The sequence below is a fragment of the Pelodiscus sinensis genome, chromosome 1 (assembly GCF_049634645.1).
Source record: "Pelodiscus sinensis isolate JC-2024 chromosome 1, ASM4963464v1, whole genome shotgun sequence".
Classification (NCBI taxonomy): Eukaryota; Metazoa; Chordata; order Testudines; family Trionychidae; genus Pelodiscus; species Pelodiscus sinensis.
Genome location: NC_134711.1, coordinates 15292202 through 15316056, shown reverse-complemented (window position 1 = coordinate 15316056; position 23855 = coordinate 15292202). Strand labels below are relative to the sequence as shown.

The following is a 23855-nucleotide window of genomic DNA, read 5'->3' as shown; positions in this document are numbered from 1 at the left end:
GCCAGTTGACTCTCCATATCCATTAAGAACATAAGAATGGCCAGAGTGGGTCAGACCAAAGGCTATCTAGCCCAGTATCCTATCTTCCAGCAGTGGCCAATACCAGGTGCCCCAGAGGGAGTGAATAGAACGGGTGATCATCAAGTTATCCTTCCTCCGTTGCCCTTCCTCTGACAACAGAGGCTAGGAACACCATTCATACCCATCCTAGCTAATAAGTATTGATGGACCTAAGCTCCATAAATTTCTCTAAGTTCATTCACTCTTTTGCCTCTTCTGCCCGAGACTGAACATCGGTGCTAGTTATTGCCAGCTAACTGGGATGTTGGTTTCATAATGGGACATTAACCACTGGGAAGCTGAACTGGCAACACCAAAGCCAATTCACATAAGCCACTAAAACAGCCCTCCCCCACCATAGAACCTGAGTCACACAATCTACATGTCTTTTGTTAGTGTTTAACTTGGAGTCCAGACCTTCCTCATCTGGTGAAATTTGAAGATGCTCCGACAGAGCTACAGTGATATAACCAGGTCAGGATCTGGCTTCCTGGGGTGTTGGGTTTTTTTTTAGACAGCTGAAAGATGAAGAGTAATATCTTGCTGCAAAGAAACACAGCCTGCTCCAGGCTGAGATAGATGCATAGGCTGTAAGGTCAGAAGAAACTGTGATAATCTAGTCTGACCTTCTGTACATTGCAGGCCACAGAACAGTGGTGGTTAATAATTTTTGCAGGGGGGCCACTCCAAGAATTTTGGAAAGTGGCCAGAGGGTGCACTTTTCTACTCTATTAGCAGAGGGGGGTATAGAATCTAAAAAAGCTTGGGTGCAGGAGGGGTCTGCAGCTGCCCTTTTATCGCAGTCAGCTGTGCCCTAATTAGCTGCCTGCCACTCAGCCTCCCTAGACTGGTTTGAACCCTTGTAGGGTTAGTGTGGCTGTGACAGGGCGCCTGCCCTGCACTGGCCCTTTAATACCAGGACTCCGGCCCGGAGCCGGGGCTAGCAGAGAGGAGGCCAGCGGGAGCTAGTTAGGGCTAGAGAGGGCCCAGCTGGCAAAGACCCAGGACTGCACGAATGGCTGGGAGAAGCCAGCTGAACCTATTAGGGCGTGGGAGAGCCCAGCTGGCTAAGATCCAGGACTACCCGAGTGGCTGGGGGGGCAGCCAGCTGAACCCATTAGGGCGAGTATGAGCACAGCTGGCTCGTATATATAGAGAAGCCCAGGTTGCTCAAGAGGGAGGAGAGAGGCCAGTGAGGGGCTGGCTGTGGAGGAAGCAGGAGCTCCCAGGAGGGAGACCCGCTGGGGCTAGCCAGCTAGAGCTGGGAGAGGGCCAGCTAAGGCTACCCTGATGAGGGGCCGGAGGAAAGGCCCGGGCGTGGAGACAGGTCGCAGCCTGGCTTAGGTAAGCGGGGCCACGGAGATAAGCCCAAATGCCTATGATGAGCAACCCATACAGACTGTATTCTGCCCTGAGATGGGCTATATGAAGACAGTCAGGGGGCACTGAGGCGCACTGGGGTGTGAACCCCTGACAGTGGCGCAGATACATTTAGGGACTGGGATGGGGCATGACCCTGTACCATTAAATTTTATCCCAGTCCTATTATTCCAGTTTTCAAGTTGGTAGAGATCATCGTGCATTGTCCAGAGGGTTATTCCCAGGCTGCATATACAGCCAGAAAAGTAGTTCCTACTCCCTGCTTGTGACTCCCTGCACAGAGACTACTTCACACCAAACTAGCTATTGCAGGATTTGCTCATATTCTCCTGGGCCTGGCCTGCTGGCTCATTGTGGGTATGTCTAGACTACATGGCTCTGTCACCAGAGCCATGTAGATTAGTTTACTAGACATACCCAAATGAAGCGGCAATTTAAATAAACACCGCTTCATTTAAATTAAAATGACTGCCGCACTGTGCCGATCAGCTGTTTGGCGGCACAGCGTTGTAGTCTGGACGTTCCGCGGTCGACATCAAAGGCATTTGTCAACCTCCCCGGTATGCCTCGTGGGATGAGGTTTACCAGGGAGGTTGACAAATGCCTTTGATGTCGACCGCAGAGCGTCCAAACTACAGCGCTGTGCCGCCAAACAGTTGATCGGCACAGTGTGGCAGCCATTTTAATTTAAATGAAGCATCGATTATTTAAATCGCCGCTTCATTTGGGTATGTCTAGTAAACTAATCTACATGGCCCTGGCAACAGAGCCATGTAGTCTAGATATACCCTGTGATAGGGTCACTCACCTCTCGAGAGCACCTCCATCAGGTGTATGCAGACCTGCATAGAATCATAGAACTGGAAGGGACCTCAAGAGGTCATCGAGTCCAGCCCCCTGCACTCAAGGCAGGACCAAGCTCCGTCTACACCATCCCTGACAGATGACTATCTAACCTGTTCTTAAATATCTCCAGAGAGGGAGATTCCACCACCTCCCTTGGCAATTTATTCCAATATTTGACCACCCTGACAGTTAGGAATTTTTTCCTAATGTCCAATCTAAACCTCCCTTGCTGCACTTTAAGCCCATTACTCCTTGTCCTGTCCTCAGAAACCAAGAGGAACAAATTTTCTCCTTCCTCCTTGTGACACCCTTTTAGATATTTGAAAACCGCTATCATGTCCCCCCTTAAATCTTCTTTTTCCCAAACTAAACAAGCCCAGTTCATGAAGCCTGGCTTCATAGGTCATGTTCTCTAAACCTTTAATCATTCTTGTCGCTCTTCTCTGTACCCTTTCCAATTTCTCCACATCTTTCTTGAAATGTGGCGCCCAGAACTGGACACAGTACTCCAGCTGAGGCCTAACTAGTGCAGAGTAGAGCGGCAGAATGACTTCACGAGTTTTGCTTACAACACACCTGTTGATACAACCTAGAATCATATTTGCTTTTTTTGCAACAGCATCACACTGTTGACTCATATTCAGCTTGTGGTCCACTATGACCCCTAGATCCCTTTCCGCCATGCTCCTTCCTAGACAGTTGCTTCCCATCTTGTATGTATGGAACTGATTGTTCCTTCCTAAGTGGAGCACTTTGCATTTCTCTTTATTAAACTTCATCCTGTTTACCTCTGACCATTTCTCTAACTTGCTAAGGTCATTTTGAATTATGTCCCTATCCTCCAAAGAAGTTGCAACCCCATCCAGTTTGGTATTATCTGCAAACTTAATAAGCGTACTCTCTATCCCAATATCTAAGTCATTGATGAAGATATTGAACAGTACGGGTCCCAAAACAGACCCTTGCGGAACTCCACTTGTTATCCCTTTCCAGCAGGATTTAGCACCGTTAACAACAACTCTCTGACTACGGTTATCCAGCCAATTATGCACCCACCTTATCGTGGCCCTAAGTTATATTTGCCTAGTTTATCAATAAGAATATCATGCGAGACCGTATCAAATGCCTTACTAAAGTCTAGGTATATGACATCCACCGCTTCTCCCTTCTCCACAAGGCTCGTTATCCTATCAAAGAAAGCTATCAGATTAGTTTGGCATGACTTGTTCTTCACAAACCCATGCTGGCTATTCCCTATCACTTTATTACCTTCCAAGTGTTTGCATATGATTTCCTTAATTACCTGCTCCATTATCTTCCCTGGGACAGACGTTAAACTGACCGGTCTGTACTTTCCTGGGTTGTTCTTATTCCCCTTTTTATAGATGGGCACAATATTTGCCCTTTTCCAGTCTTCTGGAATCTCCCCTGTCTGCCATGATTTTTCAAAGATCATAGCTAAAGGCTCAGATACCTCCTCTATCAGCTCCTTGAGTATCCTGGGATGCATTTCATCAGGACCTGGTGACTTGCTGACATCTAACTTTCCTAAGTGATTTTTAACTTGTTCTTTGTGTATCCTATCTTCTAAACTTACCCTCTCTCTGCTTGTATTCACTACGTTAGGCACACCTCCAGACTTCTCGGTGAAGACCGAAACAAAGAAGTCATTGAGCATCTCCACCATTTCCAAGTTTCTTGTTACTGCTTCTCCCTCCTCACTGAGCAGTGGGCCTACCCTGTCCTTGGTCTTCCTCTTGCTTTTAATGTATTTATAAAAGGTCTTCTTGTTTCCCTTTATGCCTGTAGCTAGTTTGATCTCATTTTGTGCCTTTGCCTTTCTAATCTTGCCCCTTCATTCCCGTGTTGCTTGCCTATATTCATCCTTTGTTATTTGTCCTAGTTTCCATTTTTATATGACTTTTTTATTTTGAGATCATGCAAGATCTCCTTGTTAAGCCAAGCTGGTCTTTTGCCATATTTTCTATCTTTCCTACACAGCAGAATTGTTTGCTTTTGGGCCCTTAACAACGTCCCTTTGAAATACTTCCAACTCTCCTCAGTTGTTTTTCCCTTCAGTCTTGCTTCCCATGGGACCTTACCTACAAGTTCTCTGAGCTTATCAAAATCTGCCTTCCTGAAATCCATTACCTCAATTGTGCTGGTCTCCCTTCTACCTTTCCTTAAGATCATGAACTCTATTATTTCATGATCACTGTCCCCCACACTGTCTTCCACTTTCAAGTTCTCAACTAGTTCCTCCCTATTTGTTAAAATCAAATCCAGAACAGCTTCTCCTCTGGTAGCTTTTTAAACCTTCTGAAACAGAAAGTTGTCACCAATGCAGTCCAGAAACTTATTGGATAGCTTGTGCCCCGCATCTTGCTTGCCTTGCTCTCCCGCTCTCCTTTGGGGGTTAACCTTGTCAATCAGGTCTTCTTGGACTCAGCCATCAGGCTAAGCCACACATACTCTATATGCCTGGGTGCACAAACAAACCTCTTCTTGGATCTGAAAGATCCAACAGTCTGGACCTGTGCTCTCAGTCAGGTCTTTAGCCCTGTCTCTGGGCTAGCTTCCAATCTGTCCCTGCCCTATGACCCAGATACTGAATCCTTTAACAATTCTGCGGTGTCTCCAGCTGAGTGACTCCTTCACTTTAGTCTACTTCTAGCGCTTTGACCCTCTGCCAGCGGGGGGAACAGAGACCAACGCATTACTCTGGGTCTGGACTAGCAACTCTACGAATATCAATCCAGGCTGCTTCCTTCAATGATTGTTATTGCTATTCCCTGGGCCACTTCCTACATAGCCCCTCTGCTTTGCCCTTCCCGCAGGGGCTGAAGATCTCACTTGAGCTCCAGCAGCCAGCAAAGAGCACTCTCCTTGTTCCTCTGGTCCCAACACGCAACTGATCTGCTCAGGCTTTGCAGCACCATTTCATTGGCCTGCTGTGAGCTGATTGGCCTCTTCGGTGCAGCCTCTCTAGGCAGGTTTGGAGGACTCATCTTTACTGTTCCTTTTCTAGGGTGGAGGCGTGGTAGGAATGCCAGGCCTCCAGCAGATGTCCGCAAAGGCCCAGTATACCCCCATCACTTATTTCCCCTGCAGAAAAGATTGGGATGGGGAGAGTAGTGAGTGTAACATCCCCCTCCTATCCAGGCCCAGCCAAAGAGTTTGTGGGGCCCAAGGCAACACACTGTTTGGCTGAGCTGCACAGCCGCGTGGCTCCCAGTCAGGGCAGCGAGTGAGCGGCCACATGGGTGGGGCCGGGAGCTGGGCAGCGCAGGGCCCTGAATGCACGTGGCCATGGGGCCCTGAATGCATGGGGCCCAAGGCAACCACCTCGCTCACCTTGTTCAAAGGCCGGACCTGCTCCTATACAGTCTTTGTCTTTTTAGTTAAGTTTCTCAACATACAGAGTTCTGTCAAACAAGAGCGAGGTTTCATCAACAAAACAGTAGAGGTGTACGCATAACAGTGCCCCTCCCACTGATTTAACTCTCCTGTTTTGCCAACATCATAAAACCACCTCACAGAGTGGCACAGCGTTTTTTGTGACAAAGTTAAAGCGACACAGTGTCAGTGCAGACATTGCATTTGCTTATGTCGACACAGGCGGCCTTCAGGAGGTGCTTCATAATCCCTATTATGACCACTCTGATGAACGGTTTCTACTCTGTTGCCCTGCAGGCAGGGACACAGGCGTGCCCCCCACCTCCTTGAAAGCCCTAGGAACTTTTGAAATTCCACTTCCCGTTCAATGTGGACAGCTCACATCACATCTTCCCAGATGACCATGCCGGCTTTCCAAGGCAAAGAAGCTCACGCACAGAGTACAATGGGATTGCTGGATCGTAAGGTCAGTGAGGAGAGGAAGCTGAGCAGACTCAGTGCTGATCCAGCCATAGGCACTTTGACTTTCATCCATGCCATTAGCAGTCTGCTGATAGGAGGGGGCACAAAAGGGACACAGAGCAGAGAGACTCTAAGATCAAGGGGGTGAGGCAGATGTACCAGAAGTAAAAGAAGGCCAATTGTCACTCTGGTGTGGTACTGAACGCATGTCACTTCTACAAGGAGCTGCACACCGTCCTCCGTGGTAATCCCAAATCAGCTGCAGAGCACACCAGGAATAATTCGGGAGGGACCGGAGATAGCAGACAATGGAGTCAACCCCCAGGATGAAGTAGTGGACAAAGAAGTTGAGCAGGAGGAGAATGGAGAACAGGTGATAGGCTCATCCAATGGTGTGGAGAGCCAGGACCCCTTTTTTACTCCAGAGTCTAGCTCTCACGTATTTGAAGTTGGAGAGGGAAGCTCCAGTAAGTACTCATTTTTCTTTCATAGTACATGGTTATAGGCGACAAAGGCATTCTTTATTTTGTTACATGTGGGAGAAGGGGAATCAAAATTAACAACTCTGGGTACTTTTTTCCATCTGCTTTGCATTCCCCTGTTCAGTTATGCAGTGGGGGCCCTGAAGAAAAGTTTATTAATGCACACTGAGATATCCTCGGAATCCTTTTTAAAGATCTCTAGGAAACTTTCCTGCAGATGTTCTGCAATCCTCTACCTAAGGATTCACAGACTGGCTTTGTTTCTTCCCCTGTGGCAGGAAACTTTGCTGCACAATTGGTAATTACTTCTGGAGGAACCAAAGCATCTCACAGGTGAGCAGATATAATCCCATTCTGATGCCACACACATGCACCCTTACATCTTCGGTTCCCCTCAGTAGCGTGATTTCAGCTTTGATCACCCTCACCAGTGGAAAGCAATGACTGTTTTCAGACTAGTGTTCACAGGCATTATTGATCCACTTCTGAAAACATCCAGACCCTTTGCTCTGTCTTGCATCCCTTCCCTCTCTGGGCTGAGCTCCCCATGTTTAGGCTGAGCTCTGGCATTGTAGCATGCTTGCTATAGTAAAGCAATAAAAAGGCACATATAGCTTTTATGATTCAAGACTGGACATGCACACGTGATACTAACTCTGTGCTCTGTTTTTGTTGTTTTTGCAGATGTGCCCTTAAGAACCAGCTCCTACATAGCCTGGAGCACCTCTGTCAGATAAGAAGGCAAGGAAGGAGAAATTAGGAAGATATGTTTTATGAATTGCTACAATCACCATATCAGGCCAAGAGTGAGCACAGAGCATGAAGGGAGACAGTAAAATGAAACAAGAAATGGGTAGCCAGTGAGAAGGCAGGATCAGGAGCAGAGCGCTGCTGTGGCCAGGGTAGAAATGCACTCCTCTGACCACAGCAAGGCCAGAAGAGAGCTGCTGTGGCCCAAGGAAAAGCGCACTCTTCCAGCCCCAGTAGGAACTGCAGAGGCCAGGGAAGAGGGGCCTTGTAAGGGTTAATTGCGGAAGAACTTTGTACATGCTAGTTTAGGGGTGGTGAGGCCTGCATTCTTTCCCCCCCTTTCCCCTATATCTGATGAGCCAGAAGCAAGTCTTTGGGAACATACGCCATTTAAGATAAGCATTGTTGCCAGTATAGCAATAACAAGTAAGTATAAGATAAGGGTAAAGGGCAAGAACGCATAAACAATTCTGTTTACTCTAATGTACTGATCACGTAAACAAGGCCAAAGAACAAGTAGAACTAGATCAGAACCAGATCGATAACTAACAGCTAAGCCCTACATCAGCACGTAATGAATAACCCCTGGAAATTTCCAAACTGCAAAACAAGGAAAGAGAACTGTATTTAAGGCTGTACCAAAGCACAGCAATTTGGACCTCACCAATGGGCTTTGGGTACCAGTGCCTCGGAAGCTGAGACAACCTCCCACTTCGTCCACAGCCGACTCGGGATCCCCAGATACCAGAAAGGGATGTAAGATATGTCGCTTCTTTGTTATGTTGCCCTTCTAATTAAGGGGTGCAGCTGTTAGCTGCCAGGAAATAAACTACTTGTGTTTGACAGATACCTGTGTGGCATCCTTTGTACTTTGAAAACCCAGTGTCGGACCTGAGACTTACTCTTGCCGACAACAGGCCTCTCCCGTGGTCATGGCATCTCCATGTGCAGCAGCCCTGAGTCACTGCATAGGGCTTATTAGGCAGCTGTGTGGCCACAGAGTTTGGAGGGAACCTTGGTTGAGCCTCTTTAATAGCCCTAGTGTCTGCCTGCTCAATTCACCTCAATGCACAGCCTCTAGGGAAACTTTTTCCTGTTGGCTTCACAAAAGTTATGCAGAGCACAACAGGCTGCTATGGCCATGGGACTATTTTCCCCATTGAGGTTTCACCTGCCAGAAAGGCAACTCTTCTAAAGTCATTCAGCCCTCACGGAGGCTGTTGTTGAAGTGCTCCTTGCTGCTGTCAAAGTTTCCAGTGTAAAGCTTCATGAGCCATGGGAGTAACTGGTAGGCTGGGAGAAGCAGGAAGGGAAAGAGGTAGAGCAGAAGCAGGATCATCTGGCAACTGAGCAGTGGTAGCTGTACCAGGGAAAGATTAGCCTCCAGGGCCCATTATTCCTGCCACTCATGGTGACCTGTATCAATCTGCAATTGCCAGCTTCCACACAATGACAGTTCTCAATTTGGTGTCCTTGCACTGCAGGGCAGGGGTGAGCTCTGCACATAGTTCGAGGGAAGGGACTTAGCCCATATGGAGCTTGGCAGACACTGCTCACCATCCTATACCTGCATCCCACCCATTCTGATCAGGGTCTTCTTCCTCAGACCTCTCTGCCTTGGGAGCTTCTAGTATCCTCTAAGGATGTTAAGTACTGGGTAACTGACTAATCAAATAGTCAATGCATTTTGCATCAACTATTCGATTAGTATATGGGGCACCTCCATTTCTGAAGTGTAGCTACAGCTGTATGGTGGTTGCTACACTTCAAAGGCAAAAGCGCTGGGTAGAGCCTGGAGTCAGCTGGGGACTCCCCCGCTGATCCCGGGCTCCATGTGGCGCTGCCGCTTTGAAATGCCACGACAGCATTTCAAAGTGGCAGCGCTGCACGGAGCCCAGGGCCAGCGGGGGAGTCCCCAGCTGATCCTGGGCTCCTCACAGCACTGCCGCTTTGAAACGCTGCATGCAGCCCGACGCCAGGCTCCCCGTGGCATTTCAAAGTGGCAGCACCGCACGGACCCCAGGATCCAGCTGGTCCTGGGCCCCATGTGGCGCAGCCGCTTTGAAATGCCGCAAAGAACCTGATTTCGGGCTCCCTGCAATGTTTCAAAGTGGCAGTGCCATACAGAGCCCAGGGTCTGCTGGGGAGACCCCAGCTGATCCTGGGCTCCACACAGAGCTGCCATTTTGAAATGCCCTGGGCTGTGCACCACTATTCAAAGCAGCAGCGCCACGTGGAGCCCGGGGTCTGGCCCCAGGCTTCAAGCAACACTACAACTTTGCAGTGCCCCTCTTCCCCCCCACCACCCATTGCTGCCGCTATCTGATAGAGGCATCAAGAGGTGGAAGCGACTAGTCAATTATCCTGTTGACTATCCAATAAGCATTTGCTTATCAGATAGTCGACTAGTCCTTCTAGTCCCTAGTATCCTCTGTCCTGGTGTCCCAGGATCCATTCTCCCAGACCTCTGTTTCTGCAGGAGGCGGATCAGGACTGTGAGGGTACGTCTAAACTACATGCCTCTGTCGGCAGAGGCATGTAAATTTGTTTGCTCAGCAAAGGCAAATGAAGCCGCGATTTAAATGATCGCGGCTTCATTTACATTTACATGGCTGCCGCGCTGAGCCGACAAACAGCTAATCAGCTGTTTGTCGGCTCGCGCTCTAGTCTGGACGTTCCCCCTGTCAACATCAAAGCCCTTTGTCGGCAGCCCCGGTAAACCTCATTCCACGAGGAATAACGGGGCTGCTGACAAAGGGCTTTGATGTCGACAGGGGGAACGTCCAGACTAGCGCACGAGCCGACAAACAGCTGATCAGCTGTTTGTCGGCTCAGCGCGGCAGCCATGTAAATGAAGCCGCGATCATTTAAATCGCTGACAGAGGCATGTAGTCTAGACACAGCCTGAGAGCCCTGTGCTCCCTTTGTATCCAATCAAAACACTGCTATAGTTCAATCAGCACACCCCACAAATTCTAGGTCCACAAGCAGAGTTAGCAAAACTATCCTATCCAAAGAGACCATCTTGGTTACAGCAATCTTGCATCTTGTGTGACCCACTCACTAAGTTGCCCATCACTGCCCTACAGTATAATATTTTCACTGGTCTCTGGTTGGTACCTCTCACCCATCCCCCATTTCCTGGTGCAGTTCTTGCTCCAGGAACCTCAGTTGGGTCCTTAGCAAATTATATACACGTTAGAGATGTAAAATCCTGTTTAATGGGTTAACGAGTTAAACGTAATGTTTAACCAGTTAACTAAATTAAATAGGGGTGGGCGGCCTGGACAGAGGCTGCTCTGGCCCAGCTGGAACATCCTTGCCTGTGGTGCACCTGGGCCGGACCTGCTGTGGACAGGGGCTGCTCCAGTCTCCACTGGTTAACCAGAACTAGTAAGTCTCACCCTTAATCAAACCTGTATTAGGGATGTGAATGGTTAACCAGTAAGCCTCACCCCTGGTATGCAAGCACCTTAATGGGTGGGGCTTATTGGTTAACCATTCACATCCCTAATTCAGGTTTGATCTTGACATTTACACCATACAAGCATTGGGCCTGTATCTTTAGTTTCCCAAGGTTGCGTTAGCACATGCTTAACTTCCATCTACGAGAGTCTCATTTTATAAAAGCAGGTCCATGTACTTCTCTGGCCAGTTACACAACCTTGCTACTGACCCGGCATTCATTGTGCAAACAAAATTCCTCCAACTGAGGTCAATGGGAGTACTGGTGGCACATGGAATGCAGACCACAATTCCCAACTCATAGCAACAATCATCATCTATCTTATAGCAATCTGCATATTGGAGCCAGCACAAGGTTAATGTAGTCTAGATGTGTAAAAAAATAACACCACCACAAAGAAAGTTAGTGGGCATACAAAACAGCAGATTCCTCAGTATTTAACTCAGCACTCAAAGGATAATACCAGCATGTGCAAAATAGCATCTGTCAGCCAAAGTTCTCAGTGCACTTTACAAACATTAAACAAACCTTCCAGCATTGTGTGTAGCAGGCAAGTATTAGACAATATAACAGGCCGAGGTTTTCAAGTGTTTTATAAGATTGGGCACCTCATTTTTGAGTCCCCACAAAGGGACTGGCTCTCAGAGGTGCTCACTTCAAGAAGTACTTGCTCGTAGTCTCTGAAAATTAGACTCAGATGTAGCGTATTTCAAGTTGACTTTGGCAGCAATAACTTTTTTTTAAGTGGTGTCAAGTCTTCTCCACCACTCAGGTTCAAGGGAGACCTTTAACAATGTGTTTAACACAATCTAGAATTCCCAGCACTAGCACAATTCTGAATATCAGGATATTTAGGCAGGAGGAGAAGGAAAGCATAAATATTTTCATTTCACAATGAAAAACAATGTTTCATGTCAAAATGTCAATTCAAGGCAAGGTGTTTTGTTTAATTTCTCCAAAATCAGAAAATTTAATCAAGGCTGACATTTTCACATGAAAAAAATGTTCGGTTTAGTCAAAACTACATTTTCTGACAAACTTTTTTTTTTTTTTTGACAGAAAATTTCAACCACCTCTGTAGTAATAAATTATCAGGTTCTTTCCAGCCTCAAATTTATTTTATCTCTCAAAATTTGTCCAGATGGTTTTCACTAAGGACTGGCGACAAGCTGTCATTCTGGTCCCACTGCCATGCTGGAGATGGGGATGCTAGCCAAAGAATTAACATATAGGATGGAGATATAATCAATACAATTTTGGTCACCATAATATGTATTAGATGTATAACCACATTCAACAATATTTAAAGATTTTCTGTAGCATCCAGGGAGATGGCTGCAAATCAGAGCTTTGGCACTATGAATCAAGTCACAGAAATGCCCTGCCTTTTCTGTATTGCATTTGAAAATTGGATCCAATAGGTTTACGGTGTAGGTGTAATATTCTTTTCTGCTTATTTTTCACTTGTAAAAGATAAAACAATTACCCATCCCATGCTCTGGGGTTTTACATGATTTGATGTTCGTAACAAAGTGTTAGAATTAGTCTATTCACCCCCATTCCAGCAAGTTAAAATGCTAATGACACACAGACAGTAATAAAATATAACCGCTCCTTCACAAGCATGATAAATAAAAAATACACATAGATATGCCTCCTCATGCAAACACAGATTCATAGAACCTAATGCAGTGAGGAGTAACATGTCAGCCCCTTAAACACATCGTGTAGGAGTGAGGGATTCTAAAGGCAATGCCGGTTGTTTGCCTGTTGGGTGTCAAACAGCTTACTGGACAAAGGAGTCAAAATGTGGAAGACGGATGAAGGGAGAGATGCTAAATCAAATTATCTACTAGCAGTCTGGGCCACATCCCCTTACAAACCAGTACTGCCCACTTTCTGAGCAAGACTACTCCCTGAAACCTCCCCAGTTGGTCTCTATCAAAGTCTACACCCGGCTTTCCCTGAGCTGAATTTAGCTTGCTGTATATTAGGCCTTCAGCCCCATCCTAGATGAGAGAGTTGAAAACACTGCATATTAAAAGGGGAGGGCATTTTTAAAAATAATGGAGTACAAAGGACCCACTCCTAGGTAAACTACTTAGGGATTAACTCCACATACACCATTATATTTAATTTTTACAAAATAATAATTCCCAAATATTGTACTGGGCCTTTGTGTGAAATGTTCTAGTCTGAAACAAAAGTGATATGTTCAGCTAACAAATCCTGGAAAAATCATTGTTTGCAGAAGGAAAACACTGACCAATGCAGAACAATTACAGCACTACCAGGCACCATTAAAATGAAGGATTATGAGCACAGACCATCTGCCTGGAGTTTTTTTTTTTTTTTTTACTGTATAATGCAACAGCAAATGATTGCAAAATTAAACCCAAGAGTGACCTATCCATTTCCACACTGTGCTGCTGTGAACAATTACCATAGAACACTGCAGATGGGTTTAAAAACAAAATGCAAATTAACTTTACGATTTATTAATGATAGTGCAGCAGGATTTGAAATATGCCACCTAAAGCAAACCCTATTCAACATGTAAATAGCATAAAATGAAACAGAAGGATTAAATCAATATTATCGATGTAAGCTGCAGTGTTAACTCGGATTCCTTCCACCATAGAAATACATTATGATGAGTCACTGAGACAGCCTCAGAGAAGTGAGCTACTCTGGATCATCCCATACTACCATGACAGGTGCTTTGAAAATACCATATGCAGACAGATGGTATTAGCACTTCAGTGTGCTCTTGTGACAAAACTAATATAAGTAGTGGCAAAGCCAGAGAATGTAGGACAGGATACGTCCATCCCATTCTTTGGACGGCAGTGAAAGGGTTAACATGTTATCCTGGAGCACAGAAAACACAGCTGTTCAGTCAGTGAAGAAATTACCAGGGAGTTCAGTCATTAGGGAAATGAGGCTGGGCTCAGCTGGAGTTTGTCAGTGAATCCCAAAGGAACTATCAGATGAGCATGCACTTGGGGAAGACTCTCTCTCTGGTCTTGTCTGCCTTAAGAGCTGGTCTTGTCTGCCTTAAGAGCTGCATCCTTCTTGTGGAGACAGGAAAGGAGCTTTTGAAGTCAGCCGCTGATCATGCAGTGCCATAGTCGTTCATTGTGGTATATGAAGGAAGAGGATATGGTCCTAGTCCATCAGAACAAGCTATTGGGCTGCTAGTGAAAGGGGTAACAGAGATCAAGGGAGTATTGCTCTAGAAGAGCATGTGGCAAATGGTTAAAATGGTATTGTTTATTATTAGTTACAGCAGCATGTAGAGGCTCCACCCTGATCAGGAGCCCATTACGGTAGGTGCTGTACACACTAGTAAGAGAGTCCTTCTCCCAGAGCCTACACTTTCTCAGCACAGAGAGACAAAAGGCTGGAGGTGCTGTTCACCCCTATTTCATGGAGCCGGCCAGGGAGGAGTGTGACTCACTGAGGACTGAGGTGAGGGCAAGCAGTTTAACTTGGCACAGAAGCAAGACAGGAAGCCAATGACAGGTGATTGAACTTTGGCTGTGTAGAACTTGGCTCAATTTAATTTAGACATCGTTATTGTGAGGAGCCTTTATTTTCTTTCATTACTGGGCTGCAGAAAGCCCAGTCACTCAGAGATGGTCTTCACTACCGTTTACCTGTCCCATCAAGGGGATGGCAGAGGGACATTGTTACCAACAAAGCCTCAGTTTCTCTCTCATTTTATTCTTCCAAATAGCTTGTAACAGACACTGGTTTGGATCCTGAAAACTCCTGGGTGGTCTTACCTCCCATTGGCTCCAACGAGCCAATGGTTCAGCACCTGGAATGACTGGGCCTATACTAATCACTTCAAAGTGTACACACACACAAAGCTAAACTGGAATATTAAAGGCAATTCTCACACTCTCCCACAGAAATCTATGTGTATTGATGCTAGTGTAGGAGTAATTAGCTAATCAGTATTTTGCAAGGTCACTGCAGTCTCACTCCCAATATAAGGGCTTTTTATTTTGTGTTTCTTAATTAGTGTGAATTCTTAAATTAAGTTAGTCAAGTACTGTTTTTTTCTTTCAAGCATACATCCCTGTTCTGGGGTTTTAACAGACCAGGTCACACTAATATATTGTCTGTGTCCACAAGATAACTTGTTGAGCTCGAAGGTAAAAGCGTCTATTACATGCTATACTAGAGTAGATCATGATACGTTAAATCAGTGGTCCCCAACCTTTTGGGGCTGCTGGGTACCTAGGGGTGGAGCCACGCGTGCACAGCACGCCCACAGCGGAGGCCGCTCATGCGCCGCACGCCCGGGGGTGGCACCGCGCATGCGCCAGGCGCCCAAGGCCCAGGGCGCAAGAATGGCTCGGGCTGGCCCTGGTCACTAGGCAGGCGCACATAAATGCCCCGGCGGGTGCCATGGCACCCACAGGCACCGCGTTGGGGACCACTGGTAAATGATAGCAGCTTATGTTCTTAGACTCATAATATTAGGTTTCTAATCTCAAGACCCCATGAGTGTTATCTAGAAATCACATCTGGCTTCAGAACATATGGATTTTAGTGTGTAGTATTTCTCCTGTGTCTCTGACTAGTTGAGATTCTCCTGTCTGATCAGGAGGCTCTGCTCAGCTGATGTCATTTTCATTGGATATCTGAGAGAGAAGTAGTTCTTTGATCCACCTACATCAGTTTAAAACACAAACCCTTCCTAGCACCTGGGTCTGAAGTAGCATCGGTTCCTGTAACTAGCAGCAACTTGCCTACAATTTCCCTAGTTGTTACTAGGAGCAGTTTCATTGTGTTTGAGTGATTATAACACTCTTATAAAATCAAACATTCTGTTTTCCCTGCTGGATCAGAGTTCTAGTATGTCGGGCTAGTCTCATTTCCAGTACTGATGAACCTGCAAACCAGCATGAATTCATTGACACTAACAGGAACCCAACCAGCTGAAATCTCACCTACAGGTTTGGCATGGGAAGCCATACAGGGGATGGGGAGTGGAAACAGTGTCATTAGAATAGCTCTCCCCAAAATCTGTGAGCTACATTTGTAACTCTGCTCTTTTTCTTCAAGTCCCAGCTCTTGGCAATCATGTGAGAATCTCAGCTTTCCTCTTTGAAAAAAAAAAAAAACCACATTTCATAGTTGCTGAGTAAAGTTGGAGAATACGAACACCAAAGACTCAAAACCCAGAAGGCAAAGAAAAAGAATCTAAAATCTATTTTTTTTTTAATTTGCAGATTGTTGGCCCAGTCTGTGAGGATCCACAAGTAAAGAACTCAGCTTTTCTGGCTCCTGAGCTGCTGACATAACCACACTGCTAAACTTGGCAAAGTAGAAAACAGCAGCCTATGGGTCCTATGGCTTTGAGCACGACTGATGGTCCCACACATAGAGATCCTGACTAGCATAGCCCACCATATTCCCTGGGTGGCTCATATTTGGTATTTCAGATGTAGGTGAAACACTTGGAAGCTGTCTGTGCAGCTAGGCAAATCCTGGCTTGGTGCTACAGATAGACTCTTCTGCGCACTCCTGCTACCTTGGCTGCCTCTCCTTGTTTCTAGTCCCAGCTAGGCTCCTGGTATCTAGTTTCTCTCCTGGTCCCTGGCTCTGCTCCTCACTCCTCACCATGTCTCTGTTCCACTAACCCTACATTCGCTGAGTTGCCTGGCTCTGGCTATGTCTAGACCAGGGTTTTCCAACTTATGGCTCGGGACCCAAATATAGGTCGCCATTACATTTCAAAAGGGTCGCTAGGTGCCTCCCCAGGTGGCTTTTAAGGAGCCATTTACTTTTTTTTTTTAATTGCCCTGGATCACCCAGTCTTCCTGAATTGTCAAAATGGGCCCCCGTCTGAAAAAGGTTGGGAATCACTGATGCAGAAAAAGGTACACAAATTGCGTTCTGCGTTTTGTCAGAAGAGGCTACCCTGGGCCAAATTTTGGAAAAACCTCCTCTTTTGGAAGAGCTGAAGACAAGGGAAGAGCAAACATGTTTCCTGGATGCAGCAGAGTTTTTCCAGGATAGGTATCCCAGAAAAGCCACATAGCCTAGACATAGCCTCTGACTCAGCATTGTGCTGGTCCTACAGCATCGTACTGGTACATGCTGCAGCTTCTGCCCTTGACCCTCTGGACTGAACCCTGACCATGTTCAAGCCCCTTCCACCCAGGCCCCAATCTCAACCGCCAGCCCCCTAAGCTGAAGTCATTACAAAGTTTCCCAATTCTGGGTGGCTGGCCTCAGGACTATTAAGCTCTTAGTGTTGGCAACACTGCAATTTTACACTAGGAAGTTCTAGTCACTTTCACTAGCAATTTTACTGGAGAGGCCAAGGGCTGAGTTTACATGCAGACTAATGGTATGTCTACACTACAGCGTTATTTCAAAATATGTTATTTCAAAATAGTTAATTCGAAATAAGTTATTTCGAAATAACACATCTACACACAAAATGCATTTCGAAATAGCATTTTGCTATTTCAAAATATCACATCCACACTGAGTGGACGCTGAATCGCATTTAAAGCCAGCCGGAACCAGCTCTGGCAGGGCACCAGGTCAGGAGTTAGCCTCATGCAGCAGCCACACAAAGTATCTGAGGCCTGGGCTTAAAGGGACCCCCCTGGACAGCCAGTTGTCAGGTTTCCCTGCTTGCTTGCCTACCTCAATGAGGGACAGCAAAGCATTTTGTCTCTGTGTGCTCTGGTTGCCCTCACTCGGGACACCACCGCCCTCTGCAACATGGAGCCAGAGCTGCCCCTGGGCACTCTGGTGCTTCTCTTGGATGCGTTGCTGCAAGCCTGGCTGCACTTTCTGCAGACTGCCATCCAGGAGGTCCATCGGGGGGGGGATGTCAGTATCCAGGAGGCCCTGCAGGAGAGCTTCCATCCTGAGGAGCACTACCAGCCTCCCTGGTCTGCCCCACTGGGGGCTTGTGCCTCATTCCTCCCGTGCTTCATTCCTCCCGCGCGTCCTTCCACTTACCCCTCCCTAACCCTCCTTCCTCATGTCATTTTCATGAACACAAACTCTCTTTAACAAAACTGGGCAGGGGGGATGAAACTCTGGTGAGACTGGGGAAAGGAGGCGGGAGAGGGGAGAAGACAGGGTGGGAGAGGGGAGGGGGAAATCAGGGAGGAGGGAGTTGGAAGGCGGAAACAAGGGGAAGAAAGGGGTGGGGAAGCTCAGGGTCTCCCCGGACCAACTTGATTTTCAGGCAAACCTGCTCCTGGGTTTGCATGTGGCCTTTCTGCAGGTGAAGATTTAGCACTCCTTTAACAGGCAAGAAAAAGTCTACAATAGGGAAATTACTATTGCCTGCCACACAGCAATCCATGCTCCACTTTCATAAGAATGGCCATACTGGGTCAGACCAAAGGTACATCTAGCCCAGTATCCTGTCTGCCAACAGTGGCCAATACCAGATGGCCCAGAGGGAGGGAACCCAACAGGTAATCCTTACATGATCCCTCCCCTGTCACACATTTCCAGACAAACAGAGGCTAAGGACACCATTCCTACCTATCCTGGCTAATAGCCATTGATGGACCTAACCTCCATGAATCTATCTAGCTCTTTTTTTAACCCTGTTAAAGTCCTAGCCTTCACCACATCCTCTGGCAAGGAGTTCCAAAGGTTGACTGTGCACTGAGTGAAGAAAAACTTCCTTTAGTTTGTTTTAAACCTGCTGCCTATTTTGATTCAGTATGATGGCATTTGCGACATTGGCATCTTGCAACTTCTAAGCATAGAACCAAAGTGAACCACACAGAACCGACAGGCAGCCCAGCTATATGACTTATATAACCTACAGCAGAGGAGGGTTCAGGAACCCCAGCCACCAGTCGGTTCCAGGTGGCTAGTGGCCAGGGCTCCCACTGTCTGCCACACACGTGGCAGGGATACTGCTGTCAGCTGCCTGGCTGACAACACTGTGGTGGAAGCCATGATCATTTCTATAGCAACAACTGGTTTAGTACATACTGTCACCACAACAAGCAATTATGCAGTGCTATTCGGCTGGTGAGTTTGGTGCTAAAAAATGGATTTGTACTTATTGCTGAAAAAGTGGTAGTGATCTGAAATGAACAGCAGACACTGAAATCGATACAGAGGGGGAAAATCTGCAAAAACAAGAATACGGTGAAGCGTATTTGGATTCTGGTTTTACTTCCATTGCAGTTTATAGAGAAATTGAACCTCATGGTGTAGTGTGTGCAGCAACTTTAGCAAGCGATAGGCTGAAGCTGACAAAATTAACATTAAGATGCTCTTTAGAAATAAGGCATGGTGATCTTGTAGGAAAGAAGAGAGGGGTTGTTTTTGTTTTTTGATGTGGTTTTTTTTGTTTGTTTTTTCAAAAAAAGCTACAAGTACAAGAAATTAACCCAGAAAAATCACTATGAAACATGTGGTGTTCACTCCTGCAAGTGTTTTAAATGCATCCTACTGTGGTACAGTGCACAGTCAACCTTTGGAACTCCTTGCCAGAGGATGTGGTGAAGTCTAAGACTTACACGAATGGGGGGAAACTGATTCTCCAAGCAGCAAATTACATTTGCTAGAAACCCCAAGCCTGGGAAACCCCACTCTGGAAACCCCAATTATACTCCAAAACCCTCATCCTACCCCACCCCAGAGCCTGCACACCCAGATGGAGCCCTCTCCTCATCCCATACACCAGCTCCATCCTGGCCCTACGCCATCTCCATCCTACCCCAGATGAGACCTGTACCCACCCTGGAATCCACCCCCACCCTAGCCCAGAGCTTTCTCACACCCTGGATCCCTTAACTCCATTCTTCTGAAGAAGTGGATTGTGCCCACAAAAGCTCATGATACCATCTACATTTTTGGTTAGTTTCTAAGGTGCTACAAGACTATTCACTCTTTAAAAAAAAAATCAGTTACAGACTACCACGGCTTCCTCTCTGTAACATTTTAAATGCTTTCCAACTTCCAAGTTGAAGTGAGGAACCTTGGTCACAATCTGTATGGATGGAAACTCTCCTACCTTTGGAAGTAGGGCAGGCTGAAAAGCCAAAGTGTCTGAAATTGCTCCACATGGATCACGGACTCACTGTATAATACATTGCAACTCAAAAAATGGATCAGAAACTTATTTGTCTGGCTTTAATTCCCAGCCATTGGCTTTAACTAGGTGTTTTGCCACTAAATTAAATAAATGTTCATAGGTACCAGATTGTAAGTCTGAACAAACCAAAAGCCTGGTATTAAGATTCCACATGTACTGAGTTCCTAATGGACTCTGTTTTAATTCAGGGTGTGAACTGCCTCTTTGGTTTGACATATCCTCTTCTGAGCATAGTGAATAATGTTCGTTCCTTCCCCTCTGATTCCCAGCACATTCCAAATACTCCCTAACCCGCAGCTTGTTCCTAGATATTATTAGCAGCCCCATGTGAGAGCTTCCACTGGGTGTCTTGGAGCATGGTTGGAAGGTTGATGACCTGCAGTGTTCCTCCTTCTAATGAATTCCTTTTGGAATGAACTAACCCTTCATTTCTAAGTATGAGTTTCTTTCCCTGTTGCAATTATTTGGATAACATTCCCAGTCCTGTCACTGTTGCATTTTACAGGTGATGTGCCTGCTCTCTGTAGATTCACATACCTCACACTGATATATGTACACTGAGAGATGCCTAAGAAATTCTAGCTTGACCATATGTGTGTGGGTGCCTTAAGTGCCTGTCACTCTTTGTTAGCCAGATTTTGTAACCTTTGTCTCCATTTCAGCATGCTGGGAAAGGGAGCGGCTGAAGTGACAGCTCCGTGGGAGTACCCATTACTGATTTTTCTGTTAGCAAATTAGAGCTGCTGCATGCAACACAGTTCACTGCATCTGAGCTTGTGGAACTAATTCTATCCTGGATCCCTGAAATTTTGGGCTTTGTAACTCAGTCATAAACACTGGCTCTGAGCTGAAAGCTGGGGTAAATAGTCTCCTCAGCAGTTTCTCTTCTTAAATAAATTCATGTATTGCATGCAATGAAGGCCTCATATTTTTAGACACTTCCCTCACTTTTTAAGGTTTTCTCTGTCATGTTCACTGTAGGTCAGCAGTTTTCAAATTTTTTGAGCTGCTTCCCTCCTTTTGAATTGCAATTTTTGGTTGTACCCCCTCATCCCAAACAAAAATAAACACATGCAAAAAGTATGCTTCATAGCCTATTCATAAGCCTACCTGAGACTTTGGAGTTGTCCTGCTCTTGCAGTTTTGAATGGTGTTTTTGTCTTTAGCACAGCCAGTGCACAGAATCCAATCATGCACAAATAAGATTAACCAAACAGTAAAAGAGCTTTAACTGCACAGTTCAATAAAGCTGGATATTCTGAGCCATATTTCAACCAAAAATCCCTCAAATACTGTTTTTTTTTAAATTGAGTGTCCAGTGTCCTATCGCTCTGACATTCAATCAGCTTCTCCCAAATGTCAATTGAGAGATGGGATGAGGCCTCAGCTGCAAAAGATGAGATAATCTGTCATTTAAGGGTCCATATTCTCTTGAGCCAGTTTGTATCAACCTTTTCCAGAAGAAGTCGAGTGATTCTGGATTTGCTCCACAACACTTAGTAGTTCAGATTCTCTTTCATCGATAGCAAGAGTTAAAGAGAATGGAATGATTAAACCACTTTCAATCTTTGTTTTCCAGCAATCCAGTTCTCCTGAATGTTGATACCTTATTGTACAGGTCACAAATAGTATTTTCCACTCCTTGGATGAGACATTTAGAGATTTCAGTTTGACAAAAATATCAGCAAGGTAAGCCCAAGGCACAAGCCAGCAGAGTTCTGTGTCTCTACATTGCTAAAATTCAAATTCCCTACAAAAAATGGAACTTTGTTTCTCAGTTTATAAAGGTTGCAACTCTTTCCCCCTGGATAGCCAGTTGGCTTCCAAGTGAAAGAGCAAAGTATCATACTCTGCTCCCATTTTTGCACAAAGCATTGGAAAGTCTTTGAGGGCTGTGTCTTGATAACATTCACTATTTTAATAGTAGAACTCAGAATCTGGCCAATGGAGTAGCAGGAAGTCATGCCTGAGACATGGAGCCTGAGAGCAGCACAGGGCACAAAAAGCAGACTGGCCACCATCTTGCCCACAAAGGACCTGTTGCGCCATGGTCATGTGCCTGCTGTTCTGCACACTGCTCCACCCCCACCTCTGCTGCCCGTGTGCCCCACGGCAACCCTTCTTCCTGTTGCTAGTGGCCTGGATCCTGGCCAGCCTGGAAAGGTACAAGAAGCACAGCTGAGTGGGCCAGTTCCCATCAGCGCCTGGACCTGTCAGCCATACTCTCCATGCTCCAGGTGAGGCATAGCCTCCATTCCACACTCAGCCCTTGGGTCACTAACTTATTTGTGGCCCTTGTAGAGCAGGTGGGAGTGACTTGCATCTGTTACTTTTTTCCCCCTCCTGTGTCTATAACAAGGTTTAGTCACTGTAAGTGCTGCTAGTCAGACCCTGCACCCACACCCTGCTTCACCTTCTTCCTTGGCCAGACACCACCCCCAGCCAGACATACACCTTCCCCCCCAGACAGACACCCTACCCCTAGCCCTCTCCTGCATCCTACTTCTGAACTAGATCCTGTACCATCATCCCTATCCCATTCACTGGCTGCTCTGTGTCACATACTGGACCCCTCATTTTCTACCCCACCCCAGAGCCTGGGGACCCACAAAATCCACTAACCCTGGACTCCCAGAAGAGTTAATCTGGCCTGAGGCCTTGAACCGCAGTCCTCCCTGCCCCTCTCCCCGATGGGGCTGGAGTGCCAGGGGAGTGAGGTATCTCAGTTGGGGGCCACATCACTGAGGGTTGAAGATTTTTGGAGGGGTGGGTTTTTTTTTTTTTTTGCTTCTCACTTGTGTGATGTGACTGATTTTTCTGAGAGTCAGTGGCTCCTGATCCAAAAAAGGTTCCCCACCCCTGCCATAAAGAAATACAATGTTGAAACCCTTTGTGTTGGACATATTTTACTTTATTTAAAAATGAAGCCTAGCCAACAAGCCCCCATCTGGCCACAGCATCAACATTCCTGCACTCCTGCCCTCGTCATAAACCCCAACCCAGACTCCTTCACCTCCACATCCCCAGCCCCAAGATTGACAGAAGACAGCCTGAATGCGTGTCTGAAACTGGATTTGACCACTTACAATGTAAACTTCAAAGAATTGTGTGAAGAGATGGAGCAGCAGAAGTCCCATTAAATAGAGTCTGGGGTTTCATTTATACTATTATTAATCATTATGTCAAGTCAAGAATATTACATTGTATATTTTCAGTCATGCAAATGGGCATTCTTATACAGCTTTTTGTTGAACACTTATTCTGAAATCTGATGTCGTTTGGCTCCTTGGTTTGAAAAGGCTGCCGACTCCTGGCCTAGCTTGTCACTTTCCTAGGTGCTGGTGATCATTTTTTGTTTTACAGCACCCTGCGACAGTGTTGTGAAGGAAGCTCTAGGAAGAGAAGCTGCAGTATGTCTAACATGAGAAATAAGCTAGAAAGGTAACAAAAATGCCAGGGGTGATGCGTGTAATGAAGGAGAAAAAAGTGTAACCCCCTTTTTCCTCCCCGGGTTACTGGGGAGCAGGACACACTCACAGGTGTGCCTGGGCACCTGGTGTTTTAACCCAAAAGAGATCCTGAGTACCCCAGTGGTGATGGTGTCTAGTGGGGAAAGCCCTATCCACCCCCTTGCTGGCAATGAATGTAAAGTGGCGGTGCCTCCACCTGGCTGGCCTTGTACACACACTGGTGCCTTGAGAGCCTCCAGGAATATACTCATTCCAACATAAAGCTGGATCTAATTCCAGAACAACTACAAATCATATACATCTAATAGAATACTTTAAAATAAACCATCTTTACTTAACTACACAGGGATTAACAGATTAGCAAGGAATAGCATTGACAAAACACATAACAGTAACCGAAGCTTATATAGCTAGACAACAGTTACTTCACCCCAGAG

General features: G+C 46.2%; 1 protein-coding gene and 1 long non-coding RNA gene across 3 annotated transcripts in view; one reads left to right on the top strand and one right to left on the bottom strand.

Annotated features, from left to right (window-relative positions):
- ELAPOR2 (endosome-lysosome associated apoptosis and autophagy regulator family member 2) overlaps positions 1–23855 on the bottom strand; it is a 156801-nt gene that overhangs the window by 107620 nt on the left and 25326 nt on the right. The window lies entirely within an intron of this gene.
- LOC112544803 (uncharacterized) lies at positions 5995–8214 on the top strand. The gene is made up of 3 exons (XR_003088135.2): positions 5995–6611; positions 6905–6959; positions 7311–8214. It is a non-coding gene; the product is annotated as an uncharacterized LOC112544803 (long non-coding RNA).